A 27129-nucleotide genomic window follows, 5' to 3' on the forward strand; every position below is an offset into this window, starting at 1 on the left:
ATTCTTCAAAGTTTAAGGCTTATTTTTGTTTCCAAACGAAGTATACTTTACTGTTTTCTGCCACTGCCACATGGATATTTGTCTGCATCAAAGTGCCTCAGACAACTAGAAGGACATAGCTAATTATCTAGTTAAAAGACACCCAGTTGTGAAATAGCCAACTTTTTGTTCTTATTTTTATTTTGTCTCTTGATAAGTTTTAAAGTGAAACACAGAGGTAGAAATAGCATCTGCCCAGGCTGTGCTTGGTTTTATCTAGGACCCTGTGTACCAGCCTTCCTGAGCTTCTAAATTCATTCTTTATTGCAAAAGAATGAATGTTAACACTACCTTTCATTTCAGTCTTGACATTTCAGCAAATTTACCTCTCTGAATCACTAACTGAACTCAACAAAAGGTTTTTATCTGCTGATAACTTTCCATTGGAGAGATTTAAAGTGCCAGATGACATTAGCTCTAGCTCAAAGATGTTATTAAATTCTCACCTTAAATCTCACATACAGAAAGCTCTTGTCAGGTCACATGAATGAGATGATTGCATTAGTCATACTACAAGAGTGATACTCATTCCACTAAGTTCACTATATTCAGGCTGCAGTTTGATCTGTGAGAGGACACTTCATATCTAACATGATGTGGTTTCTTTACGTCAGTGTTTTTAGTAGTTATATTCTTGTCATTGTAATTTATATCCCCTTTGCTCTGTAGGATTCTTTCCTCAGTATCCTTGCTGCTTTTGTTAAAATGTGATCTGCTACAGTGTAAAAAACCTCCACACAATTAGTTAATTCAAGACATTTCTTCTGTTCATAGTTCAGCTTGAAACTCACCATACACTTTTGAAGTACAGTGTCCCTGAACTGGCCTCCGAATTATGAAACTAAATTAGCATGACTGACATTTTGCACGTGGGAATTTATGCAAGGATCTACTTGTGCAAAGTTTAAATACACCAGCTGAAACATTGATGAATTATGAATGATTATAATTAAATGGGTTTATTTCTTCATTTTTTAAAATTTCTTTTCTCACTTTTTTCTGTCTTCTCTTAACCCAGTACTATCCAGATGGCTTGGGATAGCTAGATTTGTGTGTGTGTGTTGATCTCGAAGTAAACCAGTGCCATTGACTAGATTTGGGGATTAAAATGAATTTATCTACGGATTAAGAACTCCATATGCCAGTTTTAGTGGGTGTTATGAAATAGGAATCAGCTAGCTACAGATTTCCTAATACACTTATGTACTTTTATAGCCTAAATCATCTTAGTATCAGAGCTCTTCAGCAACTTGAATGCACCTACAACACCCATGTGAGTTAAAAGGGTTATCTCCTGATTCTCCTAATGGGATAACTGAAGTGCAGGAAGATTAAACAGCTAAGTCAAAGCCAGTAAGAAATCAGCAGCAGCCTCAGAGCTAGAGTAGAATTCTCTGGGATCCAGGCCACTGCCTTAAACAGAAAGTTGTTCCTCCTGGCGTAACAACCTTACTGAAATCAGCAGCACAACTCTCAGAATGTTCTGTGAAGGAGAGCTCCTTAGGCAGGGTAGAGCAGGGAGGCAGATGCCTGTCCTCCCTATTTGCAGAACTGTAACTGTGTTTATGGCATCTCTTGTGGAAAATCACAGGATGCTTTACAGACTTGCATTGTGCCTCCTAGCCCTTCTCATAATTACAGAGGTTTGTAAGTATCAACATTTTATAGTTGGTGAAAAGGGAAGATGTAGTGCTCGGGAAATGTGTGTGTGTCACTGTAAAATGAAGCTGTGCGTGGCTTGGGAATACATTTTTGCTTCTCTGAGACTGTCCAGTGCCTCATCTACCAGAGCCAGAATGACCTCTGGAGGAGGCCCCACCTCACTGGCCATGTCGAGGAAACAGCAGCAATGCTCAGCAACACAGCAGGGATCTTGCAGTTAATTAAGATTTGCAGATTGTTTAAGAGAGTAATTTTTTGAGTAACATTGGGTTATCTGTGTTGCATACAAGTCTCAGAGAATAGTGACAGCACTGCTTTCTCTATGTTTCTTAACTCAGCTGCCCCAGCCTCCTGTTAGCTTGTTAGTTAGCTTATTAGTTTGTTGTACCACTGGTTTCTAGTACAGCCTTATTTCCTGTGACTCAAAAGCACGAAAACTGTCTACCTATGCGTGTCACCTCTGTGCAGTGAAAATATAATTTGCATTCTGTGCTGAGCAAAACCAGATATGCTTATTTTGGTGTCTTATTTTATCTTATAAATTCCAAGCAGACACCATAAGGAAGTTTCTTGGCGTCCCAGAGCACCGGCAGATGTGCCCTTTTGGTGCTGGGGTTAAATGCGTGCTTCAACTTGAACTGTTTTATATTCAGCCTTTCGTATTGTCATTACCTTTCCTCTTGCTGTTTGAATGCTTTTCCCTTGCTCTTTCCCTTTTTTCCAATTTCTTTCCAAGATCTAATAATAACATTAAACTATTTGGATGCACACCACTGTTTTGTTCAGTATATTTTTCATCAGCCCTGGGATTGTTGCTCCTGAGTTTCAGTCCTCAGTTAGAGTACTTCTCCATGTCCCAGAAGTTTGGTTTGCTCTCTCTCTCCTGACAGGCCCAGCTTTATTTTCTGCTTCATCCTGCTGCAGGACAGCGCAGTGAAAGACCTAATTTTTGATACTGTTTTCCACGAGTGTGACCACACAAAGCTGGAATTGGCCTGGCATTTCTTGGTTTCTTGCCAGTGTGGCTGGACAGGGGCTGTCCCAGTCTCTTCTATGGTTCCACATCGCTGAAAAGGCGCTTCCCTCTATTGAAGCGCAGTGCTGAGGTTGAGGGGCAACTGGGAACATACTGTGGGCTGGCTCCTGCTGCACACCACTCTACCCTCCCCATTCCATGACCCCAGGACCACGCCTGTGCACTTTGCTCCTTCAAGAGCATCCAACACTGAGTGCTCCAAAATATCTCTGCATACAGGGTTAAATGGCTGCTGCTGCCTTTAGAGCAATAGTGCAGTGGTGTGGGACCCTGCAGGATGCCATTTTTCCCTCTGGTTTGGCTATGTGGACTGTGATGCAAATGGATGGGGTTTAACCTTTGCAGATAGGCAGCCTGATCCTTGTGATAGTCCAAAACCTCTGCTCTGTGGTGGTGCATGAAGTGACAGAGGCCATGGTGTGAGGTGTCACCAGTCTCCTGTGTGTAAACTTTGTGCTTTCAAGTTTTTGTCCTTCCTGGTTGCTGACAGTGACATTCTCTGAAGCTTTTTCAGCTCCACCTTGACCGAGTTTTATGTTATTCTTTCACAGGAAAATACATCGTTCACGAAAGCAAGGGACTAATAGCAGACTAGAGCTAAGCCTAGTAAAAGCAGGTGTTATGCAATTTGTCACCGCATGACTCTACTAATGCATCGTTAGTCCAGGACTATGGTACCCCTGCCATGTTTTAAAGTGCAGAAAGATAAGCGTGCGCTGTACCCTGGAGTGCCTTAGTCTATAAATGTAATTCAGAAATATGGGAAACAGTGCTCAGAGTCTGATGGCCTTTTTCGACACAATTACAGGAGCAGCGTGAAATGCTGAACATTTGCAGCAAGGGTGCACAGAGCAAATGGGAAGTTGGATGCGCAGGCTGTTAATTCAAGCCTAGATAAGCTTCTGACTAAGAGGGTTTTAATTTGTTTTTTTGCCCTAATATGATGCTTGTATGATAGCAATTTTCCCGAGAAGAACCTATTACAACTTATGCTCATCTGTAGAGCCACATTTAATGAGGAGGATACCTGACAGTTTTTAATGGCCCTCTACAGACTTCAAAGGGTATGAATCTAAAAAAGCATTGAATATCAAAATGTTTTTATTTGACTGCAGATGAAGACACTTTAATCTGGAAAAAATGTGTGTGGTTTGAAATGAAATGAAAAGGGCAACATATGAAACAGAGAATTTTCTCTCAAGACAGACAAGGCATTCAATCCCTTAGTGTCACGTTTGTGTTTGTTCTTTCAGGATCGCTTTCAGGGAAGGTACCAGGAACATCACTCCGTGTTCTCAAACTCTTGCTGAAATGAATGGGTATTGACAACTTTCAGTCCTGTAGAGGAGAAGCTTAATTCCAGGGGTCACAGGTAGGAAAGCATATGCCTGTGCTGCAACCTCCCAATGCACACCCTCAGTCTTAAATCAGATTGGCAGAACAAGCCAGGCAAAGTTGGGCTGGCCACGAACAATTTTTCAAATGGCTGAACAGAGACAAATCATTCCTCTGGTTACCCACTGAGACCTGAATGAATAATCAGAGCTGCAATAAAGCCTGGAAATCAATAATCACTGGCTCTGTGAATAGCTAAGAACTAGACAGAGGATGGGCAAAGCAAGAATCAGCAGGTGTACCCTTACTGGGAGCACACAGGCTCTGTCGTTTCATGTGTATAAAATCAGAGGAAGCTTTTCTTCTGATTTCACTCAGCAACATGTGGTACAGGTGACAAGTTGAGCTTCTGTGGTGTATTTGGCTTCCTGTTTCTTAAGGGTAGGAGCCCCTGGTGGTCTAGGGGGTAAAGGCGCCGCGCTGTCACCGCGGAGACCCGGGTTCGATTCCCGGTCAGGGCCACTCCCGGGCAGGTGGGGCTCGTTAGCCCTTAAAGGCAACCCACCTACGTCCTAAGGACCTCGCTGCCACCGTCCAAGCTCGCTTGGCCCCGGCAGATGAACCTTAGGATTAAAGGGTGGGCTCAGTTCAGCGCACACTGTGTCTCACCTAAAAAATCCAATGCGCAGGCTGGAAGGTGGAAAGACCTTCCCCGGATCTTCGCTTGCGAAGACTGGCCATTATTATATTATTACTCTTAAGGGTATAGAAGCAGTTTGTGTGAATGGGTAGATGGAGAATTTTCAGTTTTTCTAACGTAGTTCCCTTTGATCTTACCCACTGGAAATATATGATACCTAAGCAATTTTCCTGGCAATGATTTGTGACACCCTCTCAGGAGAAGGTTTTGGGGTGGGCTAGAGTCCTTTGATCTGTGTGTGTGTGCAAATGAGTGTTCATACTGCTCTATGGCAACTCTTTGAAATAGCATGATCGGAGAAACACAGTGCTCTTGCTCTTTGTATATTTATGAGTCATTATTCTCTTAGTATTAGTACTGTGAGAATTTTTTGCTACCTCCTCACTTTGTATGCAGCAAAGAGTGTGAGAAATAAGATACTTTTTTTGCATTCTGATCGAATAAAATTCGCAGGACTGTCTATCTTTCAAGTGTTTATCAGTAGCAGATGCTGGACCTGATATCATTTGGCTTTACTGCCTTTTTTCCAATGGTACAGGGTATGTGAGTGCCAGCACTGTGTGTGCTTGACCAGGCACTTTCTTCTGCAAAGAGCAGAGATTGTGTTCCCTGGTGGAAATCTCGTCATCAGCCCCAAGGGTTGCTCTGTAATTTACTCAGCTGTAAAGAATGTGGTCCTTCCAGGCACTGCTACCCAGCATGGCAGGTTGTCTCCCTTTTCCTCTCATGCACTTCAGCGTTGCCACGCCTTCCTTGGGAACACTCATTCCTGCAGACAGGGATGTTGCTCTTTCCTAAAGTGGTAGCAGGCATGCACTAAGGCAAGCAGAAACACTATGTGGCCTTTAGCATGACCAAAGCCCACAGTCCAGCTCCTTTTCAGAAACACTGAACTCAGATGGGCTGTGTCTGTCTTAAATTTTGGTAATATTTTGGCCCAGGTTTGGATGATTTGGATGCTTTAAAGGGATGTCTACGAGAGAAGCTGAACCTGCAAAACTTTTGCCTTTCCTCAGCCTTGTGGTCCACTCTTCAGGGTCATTCATTCATAGGCATTCACACAGTCATTTTTCCTGGCTGTGGCTCTTTCTACATGGCTAATGACTTGAGTCCACGCTAGTGATATAGATGCAAAGGAGAAAGGACATGACTGTTGCTGGAAAAGGGTGCTCCTGCCTTTGAAAATATCCTCTGTACATTTCTGCTTCAATTAGTCCTTCAGATATCACCCTAAAGATTATTTGCCTTCTTCTGCTGTGCCAGGTAATCCCAGCATTAAGCATGAAGTATGCTGTTCCCGGCTGTTACTAATTAATATATTTTAACCTGTCAATAATTAATGTGGAAATTGGGAAGAATAATACCATGGAGGCTACAGCCTGAGATCTGCTGCCTGGCAACGGTGAATGTACATATCCATTATATCAGGAAATTAGAAACTGGAGCAAGAACTGATCTGTCTGACATTTTGTAAGATGATATAAATGGACCCACTCAACAAACACTAGATTTATGTGAGGATATGAATGATATGTGTCTGGGGAAAAGATATTATCTCTCTCACGAAGGTGCAGTTAATACCAGACATCAATTAAGTATAGTTCATTAAAGCCTCTGGGTAATCTTATTTTTGGACGAGATCAGAGGAGCAACTTACAAGGACTGACAGAGGGGTTATCTTGGTAATAATCTCCACTTTTGCATGTAGCATCTCTCATAGGATGAACTAAGTGAAGTAGCATCTAGACTGTAACAACAATAACCTTTTCAGATGGAGAGACTGTGCAGTGAAAAATAATAGTGGCTTATTATGTTTGAAGTAGTTGTGTTAGATAGGTTTTTTGAGATATGCTAGTCATGATAGTAGTGCAGATATGATAATGGTTGGTTTATACACTCATTCCACTTTATCTGAAACATTTCATCTGTACAGGTAGAGAGACTGGAGGCAGGGAAAACTATGGGACTGTTAGCGATAAGGGGGTCATGTTTTATTGCTTCTTCCTGCTATGGCTAAAATATTCCTTTATATATTGAGAGATACAGTGTTTTAATGGAATCAGTTTGAATGTTGTTTTCTTGAATTTGATCAGTTGTCTCTACATCTTGAATCCCAAGTGCAGTGCACCAGTTACTGTCAGGAAGTAAAGTTCAGTAAGTGAGGTGGCAATGACAATTGTGATCCCATATCTTATTCCCAATTAGTGATGTGGCTCTCAGGCAAAGAGACAGAAGAAACACATTTCTTCAGCACATCTGGAAGAAACAGGGTTAAGCTTGGCATGGAGCCCAAGTTTGCAGCGTAACTTCTGAGAACGCCTTGCTTTCCCAGGTTCTGCTACGAAAACAGGCTCCACACTTGCATTTTGACATTAAAACTAACTGCTTCTGGAAGTGGCCCCTCTTTTCTGTTTTTCATGTGAAATCTTCTGTGGCTTCTTGCCCAACTTTAATTTGTGTCACAGTTGCTCCTGTGCCATAAAGCATGTGAGCTTGCTGCAGCACTGGCTTGAGGGTGCAGGAGGCTGCGAGGAGTCTGAGCGTTGCTGGAGGCAGAAGGAAGCAAAGGCCCACAAGGGGCTGCTGGAGGGTGTCAGGAGGAAAAAGGAGAGAATAGAGAAACACTGCTCAGGAGAGGGTTATGATTTTAAGTCTCTAGATGTTAAGGCAAACAGCGTGCTGCCTTTCAGCAAGTAGCATTGCCATCCACCTCTTCCTTACTCACCACCTCCTTCCTTTTCCCGTTTTCTTATGGCATGGAGCCTCAGCCTTGCTTGCTTTGTGGGTATAATAACATCTACAGCTCTCCAGAGCTTGACACAGCCTAAAGTATGTTAGGTTTATGGCAGTGTATTTCAGCTAATCCTTGTTCATATCTGGGGGTTTCTGTTTCAGAGACACTCAGAGTAGGAAGTCATGTTAAATACCGTGTAATGAGAGAAAACTGGAAATGCTGACTTACTGAAGGGATTATTTCCCACGGGCTGTTCATACCATCATGCATGGTGTTTTGAGTTTTCTGCTTCCCACAACTCTCCCCAAAGCTTTTGGGATCCTCAGATATCTTTTTCTAGTAATTATTTCGCTCTGTGGATTTGGGTCTTTTCCACTACCTGTGTTAATTTGACAAACAATTGTACACCATATCCAAAGGACAGAGATAATCCATGGAAGATTTTGGACTTGAGGGGAATATTCAGAATAGCATAATAGCAAATCTGGTGATACAACATGAGGCAAAGCACCGTCATTTCCAAAAACCCTCAGCTTGAAACATCTCTATTAACAAAGTTGCTGCACTCTACCTAAAGAGCTGGCAGTAGTATAGCCTACTTCAAACCCGTAAAATGTTATTGTATTACCTGCCTTGCTGCACCATAACTAGCTCAGGTCTTTGTCAGGCCATGCTGTACCTCAGCTATCAGCTCCTATGGCAGAGAAGATAAGGGAGAAGCGTATTTCATGGGGCCAGACCCTGGCCAGTGCCCAGCTGCTCTCAGTTTCAGGGCAGCTCTGACGCAGATTTCTGCTGTGGGGCTTTGAAGTGACAGTGCTGGAAAACAAAGTGTCTGTGGGGCTTCTTAGCCATTTCAGAGCACAAAGAAACTCGCAGCTTCCTGAAGCAGACGGGGTTTAATTAATTTTCCTTTCCTCCCCGCCCCCCCCCTTTTCCTTTCTGGCAGCTTTTCTGATGTTGTTTTTCAGGTTTATTTGCTGTTGTCTCTGTAGGAGAACCTGGTGTTTTCCTTGCCAAAGTGCTGCCCCTCACACTAGAGGAGACTAAGCTTAAACAGGCTTTGCTGAGCTGAGCTGAGCTGAGACAGAACAACTCTGTAGCTCTCCCTGATGCCTCAGCTCCAGGCTTAGCCTCAGCCACTGCTGTTACTTGTCACCACCTGAGGTGCCACTGAAAACTGAGTTCTTCATCCCTCCAATAAACAATTAAATTAAGGCAGCGCTGTTCCCCAGAGTATGCGTGGAGCAGAAGGGGGAAAATAAGACAGGAGAGAGTAGATGGTGAGCTTCCATATATATTTTTGATGAGATGAATTAAGAAAGGCACATTTAATAGCAAATCTCCCTACAGCTTTTTCTGAAAAAAAAAAAACTTTACTGTGAGGCTGAGAGAGACTTGTAAGGCTAATGTTCTGATTAGACATCATGTTACTGAAGGGGAGCTAGTTAACAAAGCCACAGTATTTTGGCTGATACGGTAAGTTCGATCACATATTGCGAAACTAGATGAGGTGTGAGCACCTTCTAGTGCATTTTTCAAAATGCATCCTTTTCTTCAGGCTGGCTAAATACATAATTTTAGGGTTTATTCCAGCTCACATCAGTATGTCAAATTCTTACATGAAATATACATATATATGGTGTTCCAGCAAAATTTGTGTAAACATTTAATCTCCCATGCTTTTGGTTCATTTTTACCCACTGCTTGCATTCACTGGACATCTATTAGTGCTCTGTAAGTAAAGGAAGGAAATAATCTTTTGAAGTCTTGATACTGGAGGCAGAAACTTAGAATGGCATAAAATCATCATGGTGATTTGTTTAAGTGATTAAAATTTTTCTAGATGAGTTTTTCAGTTTATGTATCTGAACCAATAAAACCCTCCCGAACCACCTGCAACTAAATCCCCTTAAAACAAATGACGATGAAAATATAATACATTCATTAAAAGACCCACGGATCTTTATATCTCCATCGAAAATCTGTACAGTTATGCTGAGCATGGTGAGTTCATCTCCTTACACTGCTTTTCTGTATTTTTTTCCTCTTTTATTGTTTTTTTTTCATTATGTGCACCACAGTTCATCTATATTGTCTCCTACATAATGTCAGAATCCAGATGACTACTACTTGGCAGGTGGTCTGTATCCCTTTATGGTCTTCTTACATGTCTCAACTAGTCCCACAGCATATCTAAGGGGACTTGACAAGCATTGAATAAAAATTAGGAGAGTGTGACAGCAAAACCATTGATATTGAATACATAAAGCAGAAAAGACTTCACAAGAAGGATCTGCATCCTTTTTACTGTGTGGGTCACTGAGATGTGGCAAAATAATTCAGCCTTGGTCACCCAGGGGGCAAAAAGCAGAGCAAGGATAAAGACCCAGATATCCTGAGCTCTGATTTAATCTACATCCCACTGGCCAACAGTGCCTCTGAGACCCTGTCATCTAGAGAATGCTGGTTTTGCCCTTAGTAAGAAGCAGACCCACATAGAGATCTGTGAGACCAATCCCACTGAAGGCAATGAGGATGGCTTACTTGGATAAGCCATCTTCCTCCCTTGGTGAAATAAAAAAGACCATGAATTCCCTCATTCGAAATAAAGTTAAATTGGAAGTGTAAAAAGATACTGTCTTATGCAAAGAGTGAAAGATACACAAGCCAAGAATGTGCAATGAATTACATGTTGGTGCTAAGTATCCTACTCACAGTATTACAACTTTGAGGATCAAGAATTCCCTGTTCTAGATATGTGTGCTGATTCACTGAGAAAGTGTGCAGTATTAAATCCCTGTGTCACATTTCTTACCCATGCTGAGGTTAGATCAGAGATTGCAAATTTGGTTGTCAAAGCAGCATATGTGGGTTTTCACTGCTGTGAAACCTGGATCTTTTAAACACCCATTTAAAGTCTATTTTCACTTTAAAAAAATCCTAGAAGATGGGAGGATATGTCAGGGGAAGGACTACCCTGCTGCTCGCTGTGTTTTGCAGCAGTTTTTCCCTGATCATCTTTTCCTAGCAACCATCTGAGAGCAGGCTACAAATGAGGCAAACTTTTGGAGTGAACCTATGGAGCCGTCCATATAATTTTATGTGATGTTTCAAGAACCTGAAGAAATAAGCAGCGAGCAACCACAGCACTAGAGCTTGTAATAGTAAGACTGTAATATTTAACATTTCCTCTGCAGAGTACATCACCATTACTGTAAAAGTAGTAGTGGATTATGCCCACAATGTGCAGTAGGCAATTTCCTTTGATACCTTTTGGGATAGAATCAAGGAGAGGGATTTTCACTATTATCACAACCCATACAAACCTCCACTTTTGATTCTTGGTATCATTTTGTTTTCAAGAGGAAATGGCATGACTGAAGAGAATGACACTGTTGTGATGTCTTCAAGGGGTTTTTTTTGTTGTTTTTTTTTTTGGTATCAATATTTAAATGAATTGTAACAGAACCTAGTCAGTAACTTGCCTGGCATAAAAGAGGGGCTGCATTTTAACTGCAGAACTGAAGGTTTGTTGAAGCTGGACCTCAAATTTCAGTAGCTTTTTTGGAGTTTGATTTTTTTTTTCTCAGAAATATTAATATGAATAACATTAGGTCACACATACACATCATTAGGTTACATCATACACATTGCATCATAGATATAATTCTTCTTGAGGGGTAACACATATATAATGAAAAATGGTTGAAAGCTACTTACTTATTTTGGCAGAATTTGGTTGGGTACAACTGGTCTGCTACAAGGCATTTGCCCTCTGATGTATTGATTAGAATATTGACAATCACAGCAAAGATAGGTGTTCAATAAGTGTTGAAGGATTTATCAGTAATCTCATTGAATTTTCAAAATCTCCATTTTCCCGAAGCCAACGCTGTGAAAGGTGCCTCCACTCTTCTATCTTAGTGTTATTGTGAACAAAATTGTTGAGGATTTAGTGGGCACCAAGACTGTCCTCTTTCAAGACAACAGTGGTGCATGTCACTGAGATAGATGTGATGTAGTTTGCTTTATCCCCTCTGCCTAGGCTTGGTTCAGCAGCTTGCATTGGTGCTGGGTGCCTGGAGCAGATCATACAAAAGATGCTGTGCCTGACATTTCTGTGACCTCTTGTTGTCTGTTTCATGAGTAGTTCATTGGAATCTTGTTGCTAGTCTTGCAGACTCAAGTAGTAGTTGTCTGGATATTTTAAAAAAAAATAATAATTCCAATTTATACTTCAGGTCTTGTTTCTCATTGCAGGTAAATGCATATTAATAGTAGGAATATTACATATTCAGCAAATTATGTTGCAGCTGAAATCTTCACATGTGCTACAAAACTATTTGTGCTGAGATGGATGGATGGTTATTACCTCTTTGTTTTCTTTTTCATTATCCTTTTGAATTAAAATCTCCTTGTAAAGCCATTATCCTCATTTTAAACAGTTCTCTATATTGACTATGTCTTTGCCTCTTCTACTCTTCTTTCCTTTGCTTAGATTGAGTTCTAATTTACTGTGATTTCTGAGCTCTAATTTCCTTATTGTTTCATATTTTTACATTGTCCCGTTCAAAAATTCAGTATGCACATACTCTATTTTGTTTCTCCAGTTCATGTAGGCCAAAAAGTAGCAGGAACATTCTCTAAAAACTATATTTACAGCTCTAGTGGCAACCATTCGCCTCTTAAACTGGAAAGCTGTGAAAAACTGTCAAGATGTGAGTGTACATAATAATGTCCCTGATGATTGGAGCTGATTTATTTTTTAACCACGGCTTCATTTTGTCCGTTACACCAAACAGAAAGGGGAAAGAAGCTCTTCTGATAAAAACCTGGTGAAACACAGACTTCAAAGCTATTTAGAATTGCAGCATCTCACACTGCGCCATCCTGTTCTGCAGTGTGTAGAGTGGACATAGATACAACAGTACCAAGAAAGAGCAGTTGTGAATAGGTCTAATTCATTGCTTTTCCAGTCCCAAAATGATCTGAAATGTTCTTTCTGTGTGTGACATTACCTGACAACTTCCAAAATTCCTCATGCTACCTGTAAGACTCACTTGAGGACAGGAGTGAAAGAGAACCTCACAATTGGCACATGCCACAAGAAAGGAAAGAAGAAAGGCTATGGTTGTCATCAGTGTCATAGATCCCCACAATGACATTAGGTGCAGTCCTTAAAAGTGGACAGTGTCTCATAATATGGAGGAAAGCCAAACATCCCTTCCTGTCCTTAATTTAACCGTTGATTTCACCCTAAATATTGATATACAGGTTTCATCCTGTACATCAGCCAGACACCTTCAACAATCTAGTAGTAAGGGGACTAACTTTCCATAACTCTCCCATTATGAGCGAAATTCTGATACTACTTCTCATACTGGATGCTATTTTACCATGAGCTGGTTCAAAATTTGAAGTCAATGCAACCATTGGCTCTGATTACAGCATATTTGGAGTCACGCTGTAGTTGAGTAGTCCTGTTAGAACCAATGGGAGTTCTTGTGAAATAAGGTATTAGAATGTGGCTCTGTGTCATCTGGATGAATAACAAAAGTATTTCAATTCTGTATATGTGACATTTGCCTGCAATGTAGCATTTTCTTTTTCTCAGTGTTTTCCTATACTCAGGATAGATAAAATCTTAGTTCTAAGGTGAAATATGGACATACAAGAAATGACTGGTTCATTCTTCTGTTTGCCTAAGAACTTAAGCTGAATATCCAATGGATATTTAAAAAATCTAATAGTAGAGAGAAAAAAAATCATAGTCTTTGGCTACAGGCCTAGTTTGTTTTCTCCATTTCAAATCCTTTAAAAACCCATTGGATCTCCAATGCATGGAGATAGAATTAGTCTAATACTGAGCTTCTGTCAAATGGATGCAGGTGTGACTCCTGTTTCCTGCAGATCTCTGTGATAATCATTTCTCCTTTATGACATGTTTGCTCCTAGACGGCCTTCAGGTGGCTTCTTTTTTCTCCCACAAAACTTGTGTTTGTTTATGGAGGTTTTGGGGCATTTTAATGGAAGTGCTGATTTGATTTTGCAAAGGTGTTCCTGTCTAAAACAAAACTTCTTGCACTTGTTAGATATGATGCCTTTCATTAGCCAAACAAGCTGCCAGGCTGGCGCCTGCTTAGTACAACTGGGAAGAAAAACTTCATGACTCTTTAGCTGAGAACTGAATACTCTTAAACCTTTGTCTGGCTTGTGCAATATCTCCATTCTTGGTCTGTCAATGAATGATTTCTTACGTGCTTACTGTGTGCATTGAGGATAGGCCTGCAATCAGCCTCTTCTCATGCTGTTTATCCACCCTTCTCCTCCTCTTGTTTTCTCCAATTCTGGAACCAGGAAAAAGGAAAAAAATGCAGCAAATCTCCAAGAAGGAAACACAGCATCAAAAAATGGCAGCTACTATCTCGTTTGCTAGGCAAATGATGGATGGGAAAGAAGGTTCATGGAAGGGTGAAGAAGACTTAGATTCAGGTGTTTGGAAATTTGGGAGATGGAAAATATTATGAGGAGCAAGCAGAGGTGGGGTAAGAAAGAGCAAGACCAGTGAATGCTGAAAGAGATGAAGGGGCACCAAAAGAAAAGGGACAAAAATTTAAAGTGAAGAACAGACATAAGAAAGAGAGATGGAGGTTTCTCAGTGGCATATTTTCACTTTTTCTTACACAATGTAAGAGAGTACTGGTTCTGAGAAAGCTCGTGCTGGAGAGAGAATAAGGAGAGGGGAAACAAGATAGAAGTAGGAGGAGGGAACAGGTTTTCCAGTGTCAGCTTCTGCAGGCCTGACAAATAGAATACTTTTTGCTTATCTGGAAAGCACATACAATTTGTGTAGACAAGTGCCATTGTTTATTTTCAGCGGGTAAATAGGTTTGCTCTGGTGGGCAGGCATATCTGCTGTTATGGGGGCATTTACTCAATACCCCTTATCACTGGTCCTTCACGTTGTGAATGGGTCACGATCTTCAGCAAAGGAATCTTGTTTTTCTAGGCCTTAATTGCAAAACTTGGCGGAGTGTTTTAGAACTGACTTAACAACTGCAAATGAATGTCACGTGAGACTGGTGTTTTCGTTGGTCTGGCAGTTCTCAAAGCACTTCTGTGCCGTCTGTTGTAGGAGTTGTTATGCGAAAAAATTCAGCTGTGAGGAAAGAAATGCAGGGCATAGGCAGTTGGGTACTGACCCATCAGATTGATGGGTTGGCAAGAAAGCACTTAAAGATACTTTTGAAATTTTCAGGCTGTGGTCTCACTGATATACTCAGAATAAGAAAAAATAATAATTTATCAGGAGCTTACGTTTACTGTAGTGAGAGAGACTTAGGGTTCTCTTAGGGTGCACAGAGACAGATGCTTGTGTGAAAGGTGCGAGAAATATTTTCACTGCCAATTAAGGATGAACTCCTCAATGGGCTTTTCTTCTAAATTTCAGCAACAGCTAGTTTGTGTCCTGGGGCAAAAATCTCTTACTGTTTGTGTAAACATTGCTTAGCTTACCTAGTATAATAAGAGATGAATATCTCGGTGTCCCTTTAACTTGCAAAAGTCTGAATAATTGATTATTTCCTCCTATTTCTGGTCATTACTCGTTTATAAGTGTGAAAGTCAGTCTTGCTTTGTACACAGCAGTCAGTGGTGTGTGGCCCTATTTTTCGTGTTCTGCTAGTCCATTAATGGAGAACAGAATGTGGGATGCCTGCATGATCAACAAATTCCTCTGGCTAGTCCTCCATGTACTGCTTTTTATCAACAAATAGCAGTGAGTCAAGAAATGAGCCACAGATATATAGGCCTTTCTCCTAATTTTACAGATATTAAGAATCAGGATTGTTTGGTTTGGTTTTTGTTTGTTTTGTTTTGTTGTTGTTTTGTTTTTCTTGTTTTTCCTACACACAACCTTCATTTTGCTGAACAGTGTGAAATGCTGGTGTTTCAATATGGGAAATACTGACTCTTTGAGCCAAATGTAGAATATTCTGAAGCTTGTTTTGGGGCATGGACATTGCATCATCCATCAGGGAAATCAAGCTAAATTCAGGCTTCAAATCTTTTTTAGCTCACAAATGAGAAAACTCAGTGGACCCAAGTCCCCAACAGCAGACATTTATTTGCCTTGTAGAATGGCTGAACAGTTGATAGACCTGAGAAATTGGTATGCCACAGGGAGGAAAGGACCAATATGTTTTCTGGTTGGAAGTTTTGTTTTAAGTAGGGGCATACTTTATAAAATGTCATGCATGTTAGGGTAATATACACCACCTTCAGCAGTGGTTTTATGAATGAAGGATGATTATAATAACTCAAGAGCCCTTCTGTCCTGCTATGGATCAGTTAGCAGAATCTGGAGATTGAAAGAGTTTACTGGAGGGTCCTCTCTCCTTTATTCCTCAGCTTCTACAGCTACTCTTACTTCAGTGATAGCTCCCGAAGTGTTTGCTAAGTGCCCTAAACTTAAACATGGAAAGTTTATATTATTTTTGTTTTAAACTCATTTTGCATAAAAGTAGTGTTATGACATACAGTGATAACTGGCATGATACACAATGATTTTTCCGGTCCTTGTCCCTTGGTTATAAGCAGAAAAAGAAAATTAGAGTAGCTATTGAAAACACTTGGGCCTCTAGTGTTTCATACTAGATGAATTGGCTTAATGCTTGCTGATCTTGTGAAATTATTTACGAAAATAAAAGCTTTTGGTGACCTCCAGCCAAGTAGAAGATATATTTTGCTCCTGGATAATGACCTGATCACTGTTGTTTCTAACTACCAGGTCCGAATGATTATTTTCTTCGGTGCTAAAAAGAGTATTCCCCAAATTTGCCAAAGGGCTCTTGACTGTCCTTTGTGTTTTCCAATTTACTTCTTTTTTTTTTTTTTTAAACAGGTGGGCAATGTGTCCAACCAACATTTAGTGTCTGTGAAATCACACCCTACGTCCAATCACAAAAGATTTGGAGTCCTTGCAGTACTTCTTAAAAAAACTTTGTAATGTCGTTTCTCACGTGAAGATCACAGGTGGGTTTCACTTGTGAGATGGCAATAATAATCTTTCTTTGGTCTGTCTCCAGGACATGTCATGTGGTAAAGTGCTGAGCTAATGTTCCCCTTCCCTCTTTCTGGATGCTTTACTCTCTACTGGTGTCTCTCCTGGTTTTAAGTTCTTAACGTGCCAAAGAGAACAGCTCGCTTCTGACAGTGAAATCACATTTGCAGGGATTGACAAAAAACCACATTTGTCTCCTTATCGTGTTCCTGAAGACACCAGCTGCCAAAAAATGTGCCATCCTTTATATCAGGTTTCTCAGTTGTCCTGTCTCAGGTTGTGGATGGATTCTGTCTACTTCCTCCCACCCCTCTCCTCCAGTCCCTGGCATGGGACAAGGAGGAATAGTTCAGGAAGATATACCATTTGCACTGCTTATTTATAGCCCAGAGGAAAACAAATGGAAAACTAAGAAAATCATGAAAGCAGATTTTCTGTCACGTACGAAACAGACTGGAACTGTAACACAGCCAACATGCTTAAATCCAAAAGACATAGCATTTTGGTGAAGGAGCGGGATCAGATAAGGGAAGGAGAAAGTTCGGGTCAAGAACTTAGCTAAAGAATCCCGTAGAAATGGGAGCTAATGTAGGTTCCTCCTCCCCACACAGCTACACCAGAGAAGTGAAAGTGTAGTGTGGTGTTAACAGGTGTTCCAGGTGTCAGGGAGGGGCACCGATTTTTCTCCAGCACAGAAGTAAACCAGTAGGAGTGATGCCTCAGAGTGACAGACAACATGGGGGGGGATATTCAGACCTGAAAGTGAAGCATAATCTCTACTTAGATATGGAGATATATTTATGTAGACTAGCTAAAAGAGTGTTAAGATTGGACTGAAGTTATGTTATTTTCTGAAAAACTGCCTTCAGCTGTTGCAAAGATATCAAGGCAGTGACAGAGATGAGCAACTTATTTTGCCTTCTTTCAAGCACCATCTGAGGATGAAGATTTGCATTGCATTTTAGAAACTACCGGGGAAAAGGAGTGTAGGTGCAGGATGACAGAAGAGAGTGCAAGAAAAGCAGAGGTGTAAAAACTAAAGCAGATATTGGAGAGCATAAATGATGATTTAACAAACTAGAAAGGCAGTGAAGCATAAGGAGAAACCAAAGACAGATATATGCCACACATAAAAAGTAAAACCAGATCAGAAAATTTATTTTAAAACACAACAGAAACAACTGGCACTGCCTAAATTTTTATCTTCACACTCTGTTTGGATTGGGTTTGTAATTTAAGTAATAAATGTGTATGGTGGGCAGGTAGCTACAAGTGCAAACCCTGGTTTCTATGTATTTTTGTGATTTGTGATGATAAATGTCGTTTCCTTCAGGGTCCATAGTCTTTCTTTTGTTCCCTCCTTTCAGTTGCTCCCTTCCCTTCTTGCCTGAAAGAACTTCTCCATGTTATCTACTTTCTGAGCAGTATCAGCAAAAGTCATGTTGTTTATCTATCATGAGGAATAAGCAAAATAGCCAAGTACTGTCACAAGATCCTATGACTTGACATGTGGTTACATGTATGCATAATTTATGTGTAAGTTCCCACTGCCTGCAGAAGGAATGTATGAATCATTATTCCACACTGCTCCCAAATTTTCATTGAAATGAACTCTTTCCTGTAAAAGTTTATGATGTTAAAAGTAGAAATAAAAATTTCACCCAGTTTCCTGAAAATAAATTTTCCTAGCAAAATGAAAGGTAGTTAAAACCGGACTTCTCTGAAGCTAAACAAGTATTTGCAAACTTACTGCTGGTCTGTGCATAGGGAAATAGCCTAGGTTTTAGTCTCCCTGGGCAGCTAATCCTCACCTTTGAAAGATATGAATAAATCAATATTATTACGACCATCTTACAGGTGGCTAAGCTTTTACTCCTTGGAGACCGTAGATATAGTCAGTGCTGTAGACGTGCAATCTTCTATCCTGATAAAACACCTATTTTAATCCTGAGGAAGGCTAGAGCATTTGTGGTGTAAATGCAGAAGAGCAATTCAAAAAAGCCTGTACAGAGTAGTTCATCTTGTTTAGAGCTGATTAAGAATTAGACAAAGAATTTATTTTTTGAGCATGAGTCATTCTGTTTAAACATTAAACTGTAAAATCAATCTTCTGATTGTTTAGTTATTTATTCCAGAGGAATGGAGATTTATTTACAGTCTCTTTCATTAAGTTCCTCTACTGTCACAAATTGAGACATTTTTCAGAAGGTCACAATAACTGTATGCATGAACCAGTATTTTTTCCCAAACACATGCAAAATATATTCACTTTTGTGATCTATGGACTGGACCACAAGACTGTGAATCAGGAGGTCCCATTTCTTGTTCCTAATATTGTCAAACACGATCGAGTCTTGGGCAAACCATGTTGTTAAAGATTTTTATATTTGTTTGGGTTTTGTGAGGAGATAGATCTGTGGAAGGGACAGGCTTTTGTTAGAGGAGGTTTGAAAAAAACAAATTAGGCTTTTATTTACAGAAGTGCTCATAATAATAGTGAGGGGCTTCTTATTTGATCCTAATACCATAAACTTTAGGATCATTGTGGAGATTCCTTAATCATTATGTGGCTACAGTAATACCCATGTCATTTGCTTCTGAAAGGCTTAAGGAAGTCGTGTTTCAGGAAAGATTGTTGTTAAACTGTGAAAAAGAGGACTATAGTCCCCACCCACGATCAGGCTGTAGCAAACATGCCCCTGTTGTCCACAGTTCTCCATCAGGGTTTTTGTCGCAGGTTTGACATCCAGAGAAGATCTGGACAAGGACATGTTGTCCCACTGCATCATGTCTGCTGGACAGATTAAAATGGAGTCCTTCCTCCTGCCAAACTGGAGATCTTTGCTTCTGCAGCTCTTGTGAGAGAAACATGCATTAGACCTTAGAGCCACATTCATTGTCTGTTGGTTCATGCATGTGCAAATGACTGCAAAACTGAGACTTATGTCCGAGAAACAGCACATGTTTATGGGTAAGGTGGGAGACTGGGTGTTGACTGCCTTCTCTGTTGATCGTACACATGCAAATCTGAGTTGAAGAATAATGTTTGGTTTGGGTAATTTTGCTTGAATTTAACACCCAAATGTGGTACCAGGGAAGCAAACTGAGAGAAAACTGTTTATTAGACATACGCTCTGTGTGTGTTTGTGCATATGTATTCTATGGTGGTGTTATATATATACATTTTATGTATTAGCTAGATGTGGAAGAAGAGGATGCTTTTTTGAAAGGTTTAATTTCTTGGGTGTTGAGAGAGAAAGAATGGATCAATTTACAAAAAGAACATACAGTAACAGCAAATCAAATTGACAGTTAAAAAACCCTATAAAACTTCTAGCACATTAGGAAAGCATTATGTATCTCATTACAGAGAGACTATAGGAATAGAGCAAGAAAAAGATGGCTAATTACATATGCTCAAAGAGAGCACTTTGTACAGATTGGATTGGATCATGAAATTAATCAAGTATACATGTTGAATTAGCCTTCAAAGGTCGAAGAAAAATAGGAAAGATATGTGTGAAACTGATCTTCCCTAAAAAGCAAGTACACTGTACAAATTAATGTTTGCATCCAGACACTTTGTTAACAGTTGACAAGATTTTCACACATGCTCCTGTCTCCCTAGGTGTATTAAATCTCCCTTTTTCAGAAAGAAATTATGGAGTGAGGAAAGAAGCATGTGATCCCTTACAAAGGACATTTGGAAGTCAACCAAAGAAACCTTGTTATGAGTCTTTTTGATAAAATGTTCAATCCTCTCCCTGATGCCCTGTCTATTAAGAAAATGACAACATGATAGGGAACTTGGCAAAATATTGAATCTGAATGTGTGTGAGACTGCAACACCCCCAACAACTAAACTACTTCTGCTGCTGAGAAGGCAGTAGAAGTCTCTCCTCCATTTGTATCTATGGGGAGCTTAAAAAAGTTTTTAGACTAATATGTTCTGTTACTTTTGTCACTGACACAGAAAATATCTTCTGCCTTAATTTGATTACAAGGGGAAGATTTTTGTACCTTCTCAAATTATATATCTTGCACATATAGTTTTACTTCTTTTCTCGAAAGATCCTCTGCTAATTCAAATACCTCTATTTCTTCAGAAAGTGAGCTTTGCTCAAGTCAAGTTACTATAACAACCAACTACACCTTTTCAATCCAGAAATCATGCTCCTATACTAGTATTCCTCCTTCTTTTAGTATCATAGAATCATTTAGGTTGGAAATGACCTTTAAGGCCATTGAGTCCAACCGTTATCCTAACACATCTACACGTCTTTTAAATACCTCCAGGAACAAAAGCTTCACCATTTCCCTGGGCAGCCTGTTCAAAAGGCTGGATAACATAGTTGGAGACCCTCACAGATGAATACCAGGTTTATGTAGACTTAAGAAGTGTCACAGTTTGTACATATATTTGAGAGACATGCAATGTTGTACATATTCCCTTCTTCATCTCTGCAACTACTCTAGAAATTAAGCCAAGAATGGAGGAATAAATTTGTCTTAGTTATTTCTACACCAAAATACCTACTTTCTTCTTAATATGATCCCTCTGAAAAGCCACTGGAGAATATTAACTAGAATCATAATTGGATGAAGTGGATTATTTACCTGTTGGCATGACTGGGATCCCATTGTACCTCTCCTTTCCCTTTCTGTGCTGTGGCTTCTTGAAGCTTTTGACAGCTGGTGGAAGAGCAGTCTTCAGAAAACTTTATATACATTAGAGGACTAAATGAAGCAATTTTCAAACCAGAGGCATGGGCAAAATTGTATAAATTATTTTTTCCCCATTTTCCTAGTGAATTGCTTAGAAGTGCTAAGGATTTGACCCTCTAACTTAAATAAGAAAGCACAGTGTAGTACAATTTAGTTTATGATGGATCTGTTTGCTAAGCACTGTTACCTTTTTGACTTTACAATTTGCCGTCTGAAAAAATACCAATAGTTTTAGAATTGCATTGTCAAAAATGAAAAAATAGCGCAGATGAATGCACTTAAAAAGCCACAGCATGCAACTCAGCCTTGACCCTCTCCACTTCCATCTGTTCTCCCCAAGTAAATTATTACAGTGTGGGCTCTCTACTTAAAGTGCTGCTGCTTGTGAAAGAAAACAAGCTGGGATAAGCTATTAAGAAAATAACACTATTTTGGCTTTAAGGGTAAAGTGGGGGAAAAATAACTTCATTTAAGCTACTCAGAGATTTTTAAAACTGGAGTTTTAAAACTCCAGTCTTCCCTGGCGTCTATTAAATGAATAAACCCCCAACCTTTCTGCAGAAATCAGTCAGAACTTCAGATGAAAAGCTTTTGATGTATGCCTTAATGATTGGTTTGGAAGTTGTTGAAGGCAGCAGGAGTGAAAATACTGGGGAAAAATTCTGTCCTCCAGGGCTGGAGAATGCTGGAGAGAATCTGCTACAAACAATGGTTATAGTAAAGGAACTTTCCCATGTCTTCTAAACTGCAGACTGTGGCTTGAAAAGCAGAAGTGCCTTTACATCAGAACATTTTGGGTGAGTTGTTCCACGTGCTGTGTGTACCTTTGTCAGTCAGGCCTGTGGCCTTCCTTTGTGTGTGTGAGCAAGGGATTTGGAGGGAGGGAATCACAGGTGAAAGAACGAAGATTTGGAAAAAGATAGGTAAGACATGATCTTTTTGCTCTGGGGCACTGCTAGAGGGCTGAAGGAGAAATCAATTGCCAGTGGTCTCTCAAGTGAGAGCACATTTAGTAGTGTGCTCTGCAAAACATCTGGCAGCATTTAAGATTTTAGGCCTGTGAAGGCATTACATTTCCTGACAACTGTAAGGAAGAGGAAGAAATAAGGACCAAGTCTTCATACTGAGTTGACAAAGGAGGTGGGATGGAAAAAAAGGGAAGTTGGAGTGGTTTTTTTTCATGTTTACTGCTGGCAAAAAATATGAAAACCAAGTTGAGACTCTTGCCAGGGATAATACTGAGAAACAAAGAAAGAGAAGAGCTGATAGACACATTCAACACTAGTGATCCCAACAAGACTGTAACAAGCTTCATAATAGAAAGAAAGTAGTAGCAGAAGTTCTTGACTATGACACAGAATCCACCTATTCTATTCCCTACAGAATCAGGGGTCCCACCTTGAGAAAGGCACTGTGATTCTGGATTGCATTGGGAGAGAAATTTCCAACACAGAAGGGAAAACATTAATGCTTCTCTGAGAGGGGTGTGGGCATCTGTGTGCTCTTCTGAGCAGCCATACTCAAGAAAAATAATTCAAATTGGAAAAGATATAGAGGAAGGCTACTAGAGTAGCTGAAAGAATGGAGAGCCTTATCTTATAAATAGGGATTAAAGGGACACAGTCTCTTTAGATTAGCAGTATCAAGGACAAGCAGGGATGATTGCCATCTACATACACATCAGGAGAGTAAACACTACAGAGGGATAAAACACATATTAAGACAAAGAATGAGGGTGGTAAATGAACAAAAGGTCTATGCTATCTGTTAATAAGAAAAAGATAGAAATTAGAATAAGGTTTTCAACTTATTCGACAGGGTAGTGTAGAAGCCCCCTTCCTGAAGGTTTAAAAAAAGGTGTTTGATAGGTTTATGAAAGGAATTTTTTGATGCCTTGTTTATTCTTTAGAGTGCTGTCCCTGATGGACCAGAGTCATGTGCTTCATCCTACTCTTAGGATGTGTGTGTTACTGAGCTGAGATCTCTGCCCTCCTTATGTAACTTTGGAAACATAACAGATTGACTAATTAGAGCCAAGGAAAATCATTTATATGACCAATGTATGACCACAGTTTTCAGGAGTGGTTACAGAAAATCTTGTTTATCCTTAAAGAAAGGCAAGCAAATAACAGGAGGAGCTCAGTTGTCCAGGGAAAAAAAAAGAACCAGGACTTAATGAGACAAGCAAGCAGCAGAAAATAAGTGCAAGGGCTTAAGATAGAAGTTTAATAGTAGCAAGAGGGTGACAAGATAGTCTGAGAACACACAAGTCTTGCTCTTGATTGTTAATGCTAGGGAAAGTGATGGAATGAGTAAGGTTTGGCCACCACCCAAGAGTCCATAAAATGAGAAACAGGACAGCTTTATGAACTGTAGCTACTACTATCCTAGGAAAAAAAAAAAGCAGGAGAGCATTCAAAGAATTGATGATGATGTGAGTGTGGCCCTGAAACTGTACTCAAGGTGCAACTTCTCTTGTATATGAGTTGTTAGATGGCAATTTGGGCTCAGGTAAAAATTTGGAATTAATTTTATAGCATAGATGGAGACAAAGCTCTGGATTGGCCTATTTATTTGAATGGACTGAGCTGTTGTGTGGATTTTTCTTGACTGAAGTTCACCTCAGAAGCAGATTGTTTTTGTCACTACCTTTGCAATGACAGCAGGTGGCTAATGTTGAGTTCGTAAACTGGCCCCAGAAGTCCCCCTAGAAGGTCTTACATTGTATTTGGCAAGATAAGACAACACTGGTGGGAAGTCAGGGAATAACCCTAACATGGCATCTGAAGTACAGGTGTCCTGGCTCTCTGGCCTGCACTCCTTAGATATCACAGAGACATCCATTAAATATCTCTTCAAGATGTTTAGAGAACTTGCATCTCTGGCAGGCCCAGAAGGTCTTAGTGGAGCTGCTGGGTGAAGGAGGGGCCAATATACATTAAACAGGGTATTAAATCAGTGACCAGATGGATTTCATCTGCCCTGTGGTCCAACCTCGGTGTAATCCTGGCAGTGCTGATAAGCAGCAGGCATAGATCAGAGAAAGATGAGTGGATCCAACTGCTGTGGAAAGAAACCATTTTGAGGCTAATAGCATATGCAAGCTTCTGGCATGAAAAGCAGAAAAGTAACTTGCCAAGATAACCCAGTACAATAAAATATCCACAGCTGAACGCCATCAAACATCTACAGTGTGTGTTGCCAAGACCTCGGTGTGTTGAAATGAACATAAAACACCTGGAAAAAACATCGCTGATGGAAGGTACCAGCAGCTGGAAGTAACTGAGTACTAGAGGTAGCTATGTGGAGGAGGAAATACAGCATACGGATATTGGCTTCTTGCATTTTTATCAGGAACATGTCGGTGATCCAAAAACGTACTGAACAGAGTGTGATACAACGGACAGTCAAAAGATTCAAACTGCTGGTGTGAACAGAGCTCAAAAAATAAGCAGCATAGGAGAATATATTGTAGGATTAGCTGTGAGTGCAAAGTGGGATTTAGTTTAAAGAGATGAGTGTGAATTTCAATTGGGTTAGGAGTTAATTTTATTAGGTGGATTAGAGTTTAGTACTCTACAAACTTTCTTCTAAAAATTTGATGTGACTCAAACAATTAGTTTCTTTGTTTCTTTGCTCAGGAGTTTGGTTTGATGACTGAATTGGAAAAAAAAAATCCATTTCATGCCCAAATTTGAACTTGTAGAATACTTTGGCAAGGACTGTGGTCAGGCAGCTGAAAAACTTAGGTGCATCAGAAATGAGACAAGCTTGAGAGCCTTTATCTGTGAGATTTCTGAACTTTCCTTTGCACAGAGTGAGATAGGGTTTAAATAACAGATGAAACTTGGTTAAATATTGTGTACATTACAGTTAGGCTCAGATGAATTCTTTATTGTTTCATTTGAAGTTATATTTTAGTGTACTGGAGGGTCAGATTTGTAAAAAAAAATCTTTCGTACTTGAAGGAATGAAATGGAAAGGCAGGGGTTTTTAGAATTCATTGACATCTTCATGGTAAACGTCTGCAAATCTGGCTGAATAATTTGGTCTTTACATGACAGTAAAATATGTCTTTACATCTATATTTTGTAGGCACAGAGGTTATAGCTCTTGTAAGCAAGCTTATTCAGTGCTTAATCTGTTTCTGCTAAAGTCTTATAGACTCAGGAGTTTGTAAACCTCAGAGTCTTATAGACTTCAGAATAGAGTAGCTGTATGCAGCCTTCCTGGAGGGTGTGACATGTGCCACAAATTTGCCTTGTGAAGTCTTTGAGAGCACGTGTGTGGGCAAAAGGCAATTACTGCCCAATGCTTTAATGCACTTGCAGAGATGCAGCCACAGAGGCTAAACTCTGAGTTGCTGATGTGGTTTTGCAGCAGTTCTTGCACTTTAAGGCTCAAAATTATGGTCTAACCTAAAACAAACTAAAAATTTCAGGGTTACAGCCCTGTACAGCTGCAGGGAGAAGAAAACCCAGAAAGCTTTTATGAATATATTAGATGGTTAATTGTTCAATTTAGTGCTTGGTTGGTAACGAAATCAGGCACATATGGTAATAAGGTGGTGTTTTTACTCTTATAAGACACTTTGGGACATTTTGAATATGCAGGGTGCAATAGTATATTAAACCAAATTGTAGTTCTGTATTTGACAATTTGGCTTTGTTAGAATAATAAAATTGGTTTTTATTGTAGCAGTAAAGAGGGAAACATTTTGATAATAATTTGCTTACATTATCCATTTATATTACTTCTTCCTAGTCAATATTTTATTTTTATTTTTTAAGCAAAACAGACAGCCTTTACAACCAAAGGGGCTGATTGGAGAGAAAAAAAAAAAAAAAAAAAGAGATCCCAGTCTGATTAGTACTGTTTCAATAATATTTAGTAAGGAGATTTTTGGCATAAGAGCACAACTGTAATATCCATCAGCTCTCCAGATAAGATATTCCAGATATGCTTACAGGAAAGCCTAAATATTGTATTTTAAAGTCAGCATGATAGAAAAAAGTTGTTGCTTTTGTGAGTCTCTCAGGAGGTAAAAGAGAGATGGTTTGGAAGAAATGATAATATCTTTTATTAGGTCAACTGCTATAATTGAAAAAAAAAATGGGAAGAAGCATGTATGAGATATTGCTTGTTTTTTTCCCACCTTGCCTAATCCAAGGTATTGTTTCTTTCTTCAAATCTCACCTCTTTTAAATCTCTCCACGCAAAATCCTGCTAAGATACCATGTGTATCTTATGTCCCTCAGTCTTTATCATGATGTTCAACTACTCCTAGATCTCGTCATTTTCTTTCAGAGCCTTACTCCTTCCTTACGCAGCTGGATTTTGGCCATCTGCATGGGTGGCCATGGATAGCTCTGCTACTCCCTTTCTGCTGCTGATGCCCTATTTTGCTTTTTTCACAATTAGTTTTCCTTTTTTTTTTTTTTTATCCCTAGTGTCAGCCTCAGCAAAAAATTACCTTTTTTGTTGGTGGTCTGCTGATCCACTAACTTCTCCGTATTTTGTCTCTAAGCTGTAGGTAGGAGACATGCAAGTAACAGGATGAAATATCCTTTTGGTTATCTAGATTTACACACCAAATGTGCCTGAGGCCATACCTTGCACTCCTCCTGAATATCTGAGTTTTGGTATCCAGCCTTGATGTGTATTTCAGATTCCCATATTACTGCTTCGAGTTGCTCTTTTTGCAATACAGGCATAGTTTGTTCCAGCTTTTAGCTGTGGTCAGTCATTAAATAAGATGGCATTATTCAGCTAATTAAAAAAAGTCTAGCAGGAGAACAGAGTGCAGAATTCTGCAGGATGTACAATTAACCTTA

General features: G+C 39.8%; 1 long non-coding RNA gene across 1 annotated transcript in view; it reads left to right on the plus strand.

Annotated features, from left to right (window-relative positions):
- Positions 1 to 27129, plus strand: part of LOC126648710 (uncharacterized) — a 348496-nt gene that overhangs the window by 16000 nt on the left and 305367 nt on the right. Inside the window, exon 2 of the long non-coding RNA XR_007630882.1 lies at positions 3991 to 4109. This is a non-coding gene — a long non-coding RNA (uncharacterized LOC126648710). The remainder of the gene's footprint in view (positions 1 to 3990; positions 4110 to 27129) is intronic.

The sequence above is a fragment of the Myiozetetes cayanensis genome, unplaced genomic scaffold (genome assembly GCF_022539395.1).
Source record: "Myiozetetes cayanensis isolate MyiCay16 unplaced genomic scaffold, myiCay2020 scf1, whole genome shotgun sequence".
NCBI lineage: Eukaryota > Metazoa > Chordata > Aves > Passeriformes > Tyrannidae > Myiozetetes > Myiozetetes cayanensis.